We start from the raw sequence: 12,623 nt of genomic DNA on the forward strand, positions 1-12,623 counted from the left end.
CCTCCTTTGCCTTATTCCCTTAGAGAATCTGAGGACATAGGAAAATAGTCTAATGTCTGCTGAACTCTGGCCATCTGGTTATGGGAGATGTTGTGTTTGAAGCCACCCATTAGTCTAGTTGCTCTGGCTTCTCTGACTATTAAGACACTGAAACTGGATTACTGATTTTCCCAACGTAGTCAATCCCATCTGCAGAAAATGTTTTCATATAGTACTCCCATCAAGCTATGCAACAACCAACTTCATTACCATTTTCCTTGGCACTTCTTCATGCAGATGCTGAGCTAACTGCACTATCTAGGATGTTCTTATGAGATCCCTTAGGGTAGTATTAATTCCTTAATGACTCCCACAAGTTACTCCAATAGCTCATTGCCATGCAGTGAGACACTGCTCACATTTCCTGTTGCTTTTTTCAGAGAAGAGAATGTTTCTGTTCTGAGAAATGCTCTAGATTGTCCTTAAGTGTTTATGAAAGAGGAAAAGAGAACCATTACACTGTCATATAGGCTGTTTTTCCAACCCCACAGTTATCTGGCAAGGAATACTTGGATAGGAGTAAGATGAAGTTGTGAAATTGAATCATGGTATCTCAACAGATGGTCATAAGCAGCCTAAATATGCTGCGAGTGCATCATGTGTTTGACTTGACTCTGAGAAGGAGATTTATAGTTATGTTCCTCCTTAACAGGAAATACCTAAATACCTCTGCTCTTCTAGCTCTGTACTGTATTACCTTTCAAAGATAAACAATATATCTGTTGCTCTCTGAGGTAGATTGTTGGTTCTTCTGAGCTGAGAGGCATGTAAAAACTAACAAAAGAGAATAGGTTTCTACTGAGTTTACCAGAACAAGTTGATGAATTGTATGTGAAAAGGGAGTGTGGAAGCATAAATATGCTCTACATCCTTTCCATGACAGGCTATGGAATATTTATTATAAATGGAGACATAAAGCAGGAATAATCTTCCCCATGACCTCACTGTGACAAACTGACTTTCTAATTCTTGCTGAGTGCTGATTATTACTTGGCTAACATTCTGAGCTAAAGATAAAGCATGTGCTAAGTTGCAGGAATTCTTACAAACAGGCTGAGCTATTTTCAGATGGGCAGTTTTAAGGACACGTTCAAGTTTTTACTTGCAGAAGTGTTTTTCCTTAAAGCATATGAATACGTCCACACATCTGCAAAACCTTCAGGCAAACAGGATGAATCCAATTGCTCATTTATGCATTGAGTTTAGTGCCTGGTTCAATGAAGTATGTTTGTGAAAGGGGGGTTACAGAACTTGATACATGCTATGAAATGCACTCTCATTAAATATCTTTCTGGAAGTGCATATTAAGGGAAGAGGTGTAACATTAATAAACTTGCTTCCATTTTTATAAATGGATGCTACTGCAAAGGTAGCTCAAATAGATGTGTATAGCATCCTTGTTGAGTTTTGTCACTTGCTGGTAATATTTGACCTGTCATTTTGTACAAGTTTTGCTCGTGGAGGGATGTAAAGATCCAGCTTTTCTGTGCAGCTGTTTTGCCAGGGGCTTCTATACACTGCTTTCAGAAGGCTAGAGGGAAGAGCAACAGTGAAATCACAGGAAGAAATAGAGTAATGGGTGGTACCATCAAATTAAGAATTGTGCTGTTCTTCATGTAAAGTTTCATTTATGTACCAGCTTGATGATTTTACTGTGATCTGTATTATCCAGTATCTGTATTATCTCCAGTCTGGTTTTGAAGGTGGAAACATCTTTAAGTACACCATATCTGTCTAGTCATAAGCAGACCATCTCCTCTCCAGACCTGTGAGTAGCTGTGAGAAGCCAACCCTTCTAGTGTGCTCTGGCCAGTGTAACACAGACTTCATACATGTTGCACAACGTGCTCTTCCAAATCTCATGCCAACCTTTGATCAGTACCTCTTATGCTTACATAGAAATGAGCCATAGTCAGGAGACCTCTGCAAGCTCTTTCTTCCCATATTTTCAGTGCCTGTTAGTGGTAGCCTCTTTGCAATTTTATTCCACAGCCCTCTTGATGTGTAGATATAGGAACAAGGGGGGAAAAAAAGTAAAAAGTTTTCAGGTCTTGCTGATACTGAACAGCAAAATTAGCACACTTCTAGGGATGGTTGTTATAGCATTTCTTCTAATAATGTCCAAAAAGCGGATAAAGGAAGGACTTATCAATCATTTTGTAATACTCTAAACACCTTTAACTTGCTTTCAAAGTTTTCCCATATGACATAAGAGTTTCTCTACAACTTATTCTACCATCTCACCATGCAGTCTGCTTCAATGATACAACTCTTCTGTTCTGAAATTAAGACCACTGGGGGAGATCAGTGGAGGGAATTGTCTCACATGAAGAGTGTAAAAACATCAATCAGAATGAGCAAACACCTCTTTTAAGTTCTAGATGAGCTGCAGGAAGTTTTTGCTTCTATGAAGTTTCACAGACTGCCTGAATTTAAATCTCTTAAATCTGTGAAAACAGAGAGGGTGGTGGGCTTTTTTTGTTTCTTTCAGAGCCAAAATATGAGACTTTCTCTGAAACTAGGTAGGATCAGCACTGAGCAACACTGACTAGACAGAAAAGCCATTGCCAAGCTCAGTAACCTGTTTCTTCTGGCTCTGTCATCTGAGCCCTGTAGGATTATCAATGCAAGCATACTGTTAATCCATGTGATGTTATTAAATCAGTAGGTATCTTAGTTTCTCAGATGGGTCAACATCTCTTCTGTTTTACATGAAGTGCAACAGCTTTGTCTCTGATGTTGTTTTCACTAAAATGGAACAAAGCAGTTTTTGCAAGCAAATCATCCAGCAAATGTAGGATTTTTTTTTTCTTGTATTTTGGTGTAACTTTGAAACTTAACTACCTGCAGAGAGCCTCAAGTGAGGCATGTCTGCAAAGCACCTTTTTCAAGTATGCACTGCATTAGTTTGGTTAATTGAAGCTCAGTTGAATTTGCCCCAAAATATCAAAAATATCATAGTTAAATTTGCATTCTTGTGTATCTCATGTTCATGGGATAACCCAAACCTTTACAGTGGAGATCAGAGCAGGCTTGCCTAGAACTGTGGGTTGCTTTGCTGTATTCTGTGTCACCATTTCAGATTTGGAAAAATAAAAACCATAGCAAAATAATACCCAGTAGATATTTGTCAGGTTTTAGCCATGACAGATGTTCTCCATTGTGCCCCCATTGCCCTCCCAGGGGAATATAAAAATGGGAATAAAGAAGAGAGACTTTAAGGTGGAGAAAAAACAAACTAGGATAGGTTTATTGAAGTAGTAATAACAATGATGATGGTGAAGCACAAACAAAGCCAGAGGCCTGGGTCAGATGCTCTGAGGCGCCATTTTACACCAAGCGCTGCAGGCAGGAGCGCTGTGATTGGTCCATCCAGGTCACCTGACCTCCCTCTCCCCCATTACCTCAGGCACTGCTGCTCCCCACCTGGCACCACCACAGCCATAGCCCCGCACCTCAGGTCAGAGACACGGGCAGGTTCTGTCCTGATTCTCTCAAATCGAGCCAGCCCACCCCTTATTCCTTCCATAACTATACATAGTAGTTCTATAAAAAAAAAAATTTACATTATACAATTTAAATTTATGGCCTCTCAGGCACTGGACCTCCACCATCCTCCTGCGCCTGTCCAGGGCCTTGAGCAGAGACAACCCCACGGATGGCTTTGTTTTGCCCAGGGGTGAAGAAATCCACACAGCTTTTCCAGAAGTATGAGTTCCTCTCATACACAGCAGGGACTTCATCACCTTCCACTGTATGTGGAAGGTCTGGCTGAGCAGGGCCGGCTCAGTGCCCCAGGGTTAACTACACAGGTGTCCTGTGCTAAATGCTTGTTCTCTTTTTTGAAAGTTTTACCACCCACTGCTTGCAGAGTGGTTTTTAGCAAGCCATTATGATGGTCAGCCTTGCTGGAGGTTGGTGCATGGTTAGGAATGTGATAGATCCACTCCATACCATGCTGTTTGGCTCAACTAGCTAGTAGGTTATTTTGAAATGAGTCCTATTGTCTGACTCAATCCTATCTGGCATCCCACGCTGACAAAGATTTCCCTTTCAGGGTCTAGAATGGTACGGGCAGTGGCATGAGGCACAGCTTGTTTCCAGTCATCTGATGCTTCCTTCTACCATGGTAAGCATGTAGAGTTTACCTTGCTGAGTCTGAGGGAGTGTGATATTATCAGCCTGCCAGGTCTCTCCATATTTGTATTTAAGCCTTCATCCCTCATACCACAAAGGTTTTAACCATCTGGCCTACTTAATAGTGTCACAACCATTACACTCATGGATAGCCAGGGTGATAGCATCCATGATAAAATTCACCCCTCGTATGTTTGAGTGTGTTATGTCAATGTACAGTGTTATTCTGCTACGATGGCTTTACTCTGACATCATTGGTGAACTGTGTTTTATGAAAGGTCTGCAAAGTTTTAAAAGGAATATTTCTGTAGTTAAAGATATGGGAATCATTAAAAATCCACCAAATTGTCCTCCGCCAGAGAATGAATGTTTCATTTTGCCAGTCTACTTAAATTATTTTCTAAAGGCTTTTCAGGGTGCCAAATTTCCACTTATGGGGGTAGTTCACCAGAGAAAATGGAAGCATTTCTTCCTAAATTAGAAGACTTTGGAGAGATATTTTTTCCCTGAAACATTAAATGTTAAAACCATGATCACAAAGATACACAGTCATGTCCTGCTTATATTTTCAAACCACAGAAAAATGGGTGCTCCTTGATGGTCTTTCATGTGAGAAGTTGCTTATTTTTCCAGAGGCCAAAGAAAGTTGGTGTGCTTTCTGTTCCTAAGACCCTTTCATTTCCTGCCTAGGCTTTTCATTTAATAGGGCAGAGAAACAGTATTGATCAAATTGTGAAATGAATGAAGTCCTCGAACAAAATTTCAGGCTATGTCTGAAGCTATCTGGAGGTTCAGAAGCTGTTCACATTATTGGTTCTACAAGCTTAAATTCTGTGGTGTCTTATGGCTATTAATATGGACCTCATGGGATGATTCTCGTTACAAGGTTGTCAGAACAAAAGGTCATGGGGAAAAAAATAATCTTAATCAGGCTTCACAAGAGAGATGTTTCACTACAGCAGATGACTGTGAACACTCAATACTCATACACTGTGCAAGAACAGAGGTCAAATACTCTCAGAGTGGTATATTATGGGAACACACAGTCAGAGTGCTCCAGGGGATATTCTGGACTGGTTTTGGGGTTGTCACTGGAAAGATTTTAACCATGTAATGTAGAAATGAGTGTCATACAGGTATTACCTAAAAAAAAAAAAAATACTCTGAAAACTTTTACATGTCTACCATAAAGGAAATATGTTTTATATATTCTCAAGTGTTAAGAAGCAATACCTGCTGCATAGTCTGATAGGAATGAATTTTACTTGAACTTCTGGTGAGCTGCATAAAAGTGAGAATTATACATGTAGGTAGGAAGCTCAATATAGGCATGGCTTTAGAACTAAAGGAACTGCTTCAGGTTAGATTACTAGTACTGTAATTGCATGTATAATACTGCCTTAATACAACAACACTAAGCAACTTTCTCCCTTTCACCAGATAAAACATGACTCTTACTCTAATTTTTTTGCTTCAACTTCTAATAATTAAAGAGGAAATCTTCTAAATTTTGCTGATAAGGTATCTGTACTAAACTGGAGAATCCTGGACACTGTGGAGAGTGTTTCTTTAAAGAGTCTTCTGTGTGTAACTAAATGATAACTGGAAACAGATTTCTTGATAAAATCCCTAGAAATGTTGCAACACACAAAAATCAAACCAAAAGCCTATGTTTAAAATTAATCAGAAACAGGAAAGGAGAAATCACACAGGAATGAACTTCAGGACCTCGTTAACTAGGACAACTGGTATCTGTTACACTGAAGTGGATGAAATAATTCTACTATTTGTAAATACCTACTTAGAGCAAACTGGGTATCCATATCATTCCAGTTATAATGGACTATAAATTTTGGTACTTATTGTTAATATGTCTGGCTGGAAAGGGGGGAGGTAAAAGACTGTGCTTTAGAGATGTCCCAGTTCTTTAGTGACAGTGCCTTAAGTATCTGAGTTGGAACTGGAACACTGAAAAGTGCTTATCTCGCACACCATGCCATCATTGCATCACAATACATATACCACAGCATCATGGCACAGATTCCTCCCTGGGTACAAAAAATTGAAAACTGAAGTTTGTGGAGGAATATGGCAAAAGTGAGAACTTGGGGGGATCTCTTCTGTTGGTGGTGGCACCCAAGTTCCTTCCAGTGATACCCTTCAGGCTGTGGTGAGCTACCATCAGGATTTAACTGCTCTATGAGGAAGGCAGTGACATCTGAGCACTGTCGAGTTGCTGGGCTGATAGCAGATCTGCTTGTGTCTGTTGGAGGATAAAGGGACTGTAACTCTTATCTGGAATAAATAAATACTGTTTGTCCTCCTCTGCAGATGCTGCTTGGAACTACTGTGTATGTGTTTAGCTTCTACACAAAAGCATGCCATATGTGCAGGCCAGCTCTTCCTTAGGTATAAAACAGTAAGAAATAAGAAAAGGGCACCAACCCCACATGTCTGAGTGAGGACTTTCAGAACTGGAGTTCTGAGGGCTGGATGACAGTTAATTCTTAAAGAACAGGCAGAAATTGGGACAGAAGAGCTGCAGCCAGTATGAAAGGGAAAGGAGAGGCCTGGAGCACAGCATGGAATCTCAGTGTGACTGAGCATTTTGTAGTGAGCTGAGCCTTGTGAGGCCAGAAGATTTTTGAGTGAGACCTAATTAAAATCATCTGGCCCTCATGAGGGAGATATCTTTCTCCTTGCAATTATTTTTATGTGTCAGGGATATTTAATTAGACATGTAGAGCTCATGTGTCTGAGAGGAATTCAAAGCTATTTTCAGTGTATTATTATATTGTTGGACTTGGGGATTACAAACACTGCAAGTCTATAAAAGCAATGAAACCTTTCGTCCAAGGCTGCAGCAATGGCTCAGTACTGACATTGTCTGCATCTACTGCACTTCTCTGTATCTGGTTTTCAGGAGACAGTAAATATCTAAGTAGAAATCCTACAGCATCACAAACAGTATCATCAACAGGGTTTTGTTGTGTCTTCTTTGACCTAGTCACCCCCCTGCAGCTATTCTATGGCATATTAATATTAAATGAAACTTTGGAGAACCATGGTTTTGGTAAGGTTTTCCAGTAGTGTCTTAATTTTTTATATCAGCTGATTTTTTTTTTCTTCTTTTCAATGATGACAGTTATGAAAAGAGACCATTTGTGAGCTTTCTTCTTAGTAAGGTGGAGTTTAGCAAGCAGTGATTAATAGGTGAGCACTGGACTGATAAGGTGCCAGCTCTGGCTACTTTATTATAATTCCACACATTCTGTGTCTTTCTAACATGAGGATAAAGTTACATGATGTAGCTCTATCCAGAGCACTATCACAAATATGATACCCTAAGTGTGTAACTTTGCTAGAGGTCTCCCTGGAATAACTTTGCAAAGGCAGACTCAGAAATTGTACCTTGATGGTTTCTTATGTTTGTTTCTGTTTTGCTTCTGTGCGCTCTTATGGTTGAGGACTTTTCCCCCCCCCCCCATTTTTTTCAGAGATCTATATGATATGAACTGATAGGAAGTGGGGTTCATAGATTCTCTTGTCTTATTCAAAAGACTTGTTATTTTTGCAACCACATTCAAATTTAGGTTAGCAGCAATGGTAGGATACAAACATACCAGGAAAGCTGGCTCTCTGTGAATTCCCTAGGGCCATTCTAAAGATCTCTCCCTCTGGACTTCGCCACTTCTTTATGTTGCGTTGTGTAAGGGGTTTCAGTTAACAGTACTGTTTTGATTCAGAAATGAGTAGGTAAGGAAAAGGTGAGGTAAATATATGTACACACATATACAGGTATTCTTGATCCTAAACAAAATTTGGAATTTAATTAGCCCTCAGAGATCTTTTTCAATACTTGAACTCTCACCCATTCTCCTTCATTTCTAGAATCATAAGTGATGAGGCATCTTTTCTCACAACTGTTAAGTAGTTCAAGAGCCCTTCTGCTCTGCTACTGCACTGTGAGGTGAAAAATCTGTGAAATACATTGCTAATTTTAGTACCGTTTTAGCACTGTATTTGTAGAGTGACTCCCGTTTCTTGAGTTCACTGAATTTTCTTCCAACTCGTTTCCTCCCTGAGCTCACTAGGTGGCTGTCTAAGAACACACAAACTGTTGCCTTGCTGAAGCTCAGCTCTTTGTCTGCTTTGCTGTTATCGCACACCGGAGGGCGCCCTCTCATCAGCCACAGCACTTACCGGGTACGAACTGCAAGGGCTGGGCTGTGGGGAGCCAGCCCCATGCCTCCTGGACATCAGATCCCTTTGATGAAAACCCTTTTATTCTCAAAGACAGAATGAAGTGGTTTTATCAGCTGATTCCTAGCCTCACTTGAATGACATCCCCATAACACCAGTTTTTCAAATTCTTTGTGGTATTCATAGGAGTTAGGTAAAAACAGGGAATCGGGTAGACTGTAACTAAGGCTAGTTTGTTTTTCTAGTAAGCTAGAGGAGTGAAGCAAAGCAGCTTCCAGAATCTGGAAATGGCAGCTTGTATGTGAAGGGACAGACTGAGAAAAACATGTGTGCTGTTCACTTAACATCCGTCTTCTTGTTAAAGTCCTTATTACCAGATGTGTCTTGAGGTTGGCTTGTACACACTGATTTTGTATGGTGATGAATTCTTTAACTTAGGGGAAATTATTTCTGATTGAGACAAAAATTGGACTCCAAGGCTCAGGCTGAGCTGAACTTTGGGCATGTATCTCAGTTTTCCAATGCTTTTCATTGGAAACCATGATTTATGAAGGAAAGTATGCGTGAATCTATCTCCAGTCCATGTGTCATCCTATTGTCTTCAGTACTGCAGAATATAAAGCAGGGAATAAGACCACACAGGAATGCATCTCTCTAGAGCACCTCTGAATCTTACTTGCATGGTTTGTGTTACTCTCTTCTAGCCCAGAAGGACTGAGGTATGGAATAGGCAATATCTTGTCTCTTTGCCTTAATGTGATTGCAGCAAAGCTGGATCAGCACACGGCTGGGAATGATCTTAATTACTTATGCATGGGGAAAGAAGGGGGAGGATGGGAGAATAGTAGGGAATATAAATGTTGTCTCTACTCCATCAGTTTTTTCCCATCACTGTTTTCAACAAGATACTTACATTCCCTAAAATAATAGTTTTTCTTTTAGTTTAGCCTTGTTGAAAAACCTAAATTTACCAGATACTTTTAACAATTTTCAGTTGGAAACACTGAAATGAGATACTTATTCTGAGGGCTGGGTCAACTCCATATCTTCCAGAAAATCTCAGACTGTGAAATAGTTTGTTTCCTGTCATCAGGACACAAAATGCTGATGTACAATTCTCCTCTGACTTCTGGGAGTTGTTAGTTGCTTGTTCTCTGCCCAGCTCTGGTATTTTTTGGCTCCTTGCAACTACATAATACCTTTTCCACGTGAAGATAAATGTATAGTTTTAAGCCTTCAATTCCCATAAATCTTAATTTGCATATTGCAAGTTTTGCTGAAATAATAACAAATATCCAAAGTGTTTTTGTCTGGCCGTCAGGCAAATATGAAAGCTAGCATTCTTGGCTCAGAATCTGTAGGATTAATATGAAATGCTAAAACATGATACTGGAGCTGATCAAACCATGCAACCTACACCTGAGGGGAATTTTTCTCATGGAATTCATAAAAACGTCCTTATTTTCTCTTGATTAGATGTGACTGTGAAGGTTTAAATGGAAAGCAGCAACTTGTACACGGACAGCAGTGGGAGCTTTACTGTTCCAAAGCCATAACTTTTAATCAGCATAGTTCCCTGTCAAAGTGGATTACCCCAAGACACTTCACAACCCACTCTGCTCCCCCACCCCCTCGATGGCTTCAGGGGGGAGCTTTGGAACAGGAGGAGAGAAGCAGTGAGAAAGGGGATGCAATTGTCCGAGAGAGACAGAGCTATGTGCCAAAATGTCTGAAGGTTTCAGTACTGTATGATTCTCACATTTTTGGTACTTTATTTTTTAATCGACTGTTTTTAAAAAGGCAAATCCACTGTCTGTCTTCCTCTTCTATATAGTTAGTATGCCACAGTAATACAATTTGGAAACTGAGGTGTAAACTCTCCTTTCAAAGAGTCCTTTGGTAGCTGAAGGATGCTGGCTGGGATCCATCCAGTAGGCATGAAGGTTCAGAAGGTTAATGAGAAGTTCAGAGAGGAGCATTTATAAAAGCCAGAACTAAGAATAACCCAGTTCTTGAAGTACTCTGTCCCAGAGCAAAGTGTGATTTTTGTAATCTAGGAAGCTGGGAAACTGCTTTACTCTGTTTGTTTCTTGAATAAGAAGACATAGCATATAAATAGAGTTTGAGATTTTTTTCCACTTTAATTAAAGTCTATATAAAAAAGTGTCAGATTAACAGTTTTGAAGAACTATACAGTATTTATTGTATATGTGATATACAAGGAGATAAGAAGAGTTTGGTTGCCAGATTCTAAAACTAGTCTTGTTAGAGGCATCTATACCCTGGCCTAAAGATTAACACTGTAGAAGAGGTTAGAATATGTGCAGTAGTACTAGTAATGCATTTGAAAATGTCCAGATGATATTAACTGGGTGAGAAAAAGTCCTCCCTCCTTCTTGACCATAGATTTAGCATGAGGTGTTAAAAAAAGAGTGAGCAAATCGTTTAGTCAAAAGCAATGCTCTTTGTAAGGCAGAAGATAGATTCCTTTCAGTTTTGTGTTTCCAAGTTATTTTTCAATGAAAACCCTATTTTTGATCCCTGCTGAAGACCAGCAGAAAGCCTGAAGTGTGGGTCAAATTCAATGCAAGGCAAATAACGTGCATCAAGCACAAGTCAGCCTGGCCTCCCTTCATCCTTGCAGTTGTTGATCTCAACAGGTCAAAACTCTGATGTTCAACTTTTAAGTTACGGCTCTGGCATCAGCCCTGTCCTGTTACATAGGGAATTCTGTAAACTTCTGGCTTCCCAGCTCCTTAGCTCAGATGAAGTTTTTTCACCAAGCATCTTAGAAACAGCACTATGACTGCTGAAAATGAGCAGGATTCTAAAAAATGTGTAAGTTCTAGGGTAGAATCACTATCCTAAGGAATAAATAAAATGGTTGATAAGTGTTCCAGATGTTAAATGTGTCTTGGTGAGTTAAGTGTTTTATATCATCTACCTGATAGCTGCACTGGTACACTCTTGAATTAATATGATTAATGTAACATCAGTCTAGTTTAACTCAACTACCTGAGACTTGATCAAGCTGTATGGTTATCTGAATAATGCTTATAACATGTTCACGACTTTCGTGACATGGTCCATGGCAATTTAGAAACAAAAAACAAATGTCAGCATTAGATGTTAACTGGCCACAAAACACAACACCAATTCAAGTTCAGAACGTGTATTATGGTAGATGTATATCACGGCAGTCCATCTGATGGTCAAACTCAATAGCTGAATGCTTTTCAAATTAGATGTTCCAGTTTGTTTACATACAATTTTGGTTTTGCAACTAGTATTTTGGAAGTGGATGCCTAAACCCTCAAAATTAAATTGTGGTAAATGATATAGTTTGAAGTAGTACATACTATATTTAATGGGAGAGAACCGTGTTTACAGCCTGTTATTGTCTGTATTGGTTGACTTTTCCCCACGCACCAGCAAAGACAAGAATGAGTAAGGCATGGTGGTTCTGGGCAACCTGGTATTTGCAGACTTTTACAAAGTCTGAGCTGATGAACTTTCTGCTGACAGGCAATATTTCTGACTAGAAATTAAATGTGCTGATTCAGTTAAATTATTACCCATCAGTGGAGTGTGCTGAACAGTTAAATTCTTTGAAAGTTAAAATTCCTTTAATGGACTTGGAAATAGAGTATCTTTGTGGAAGGTAAAACTACGATTTGCATCTTGAATCTTATTCAGCTTCTGTAGATAAATAGTGAGATATCATTAATACAATTATGATCTATCAGCACTTTCTGCAAAGTTTATCTATTTGTAACATTAGGGGGAAAATCATCAGTGACATTGCTTTGGCTATAAAAAACATGCCTAGAAAACTTCTTAATACAGTGTTATATTTCAGCTATCAAAATCCCACCAGTTATTTTGCTTAGACATAAATTATTTTGTTTAGTAGCTTGTAAAATTCATTTTTCATGGTGCGCTTTAAGGAAATAGAGACCTCAATTACTTGCTCAACAGTTACATTGAATATATAAGGTGGAAATGTGAGTTCTAGTGCTCTGGGGAACACGTTGCACCAGAATAGCTTTTCCTGCATTCAGGTGAAACAGTAATGGCATTTTCTCTTACTGTTCCTCATAGAAAGGAAATGTAGCCATTTCAGTGTCCAGTTGCCCATCCCTGCTTGAGCCTTGCAGGAATCCTGGTACCATAGCAGTGTCCTGGAGTTCCTGAGGTGAAGGATCAAGATGGCTGCAATGCGATGCTGTCCTGAAAGCACTCTG

Source organism: Calypte anna, chromosome 11 (genome assembly GCF_003957555.1).
Source record: "Calypte anna isolate BGI_N300 chromosome 11, bCalAnn1_v1.p, whole genome shotgun sequence".
NCBI lineage: Eukaryota > Metazoa > Chordata > Aves > Apodiformes > Trochilidae > Calypte > Calypte anna.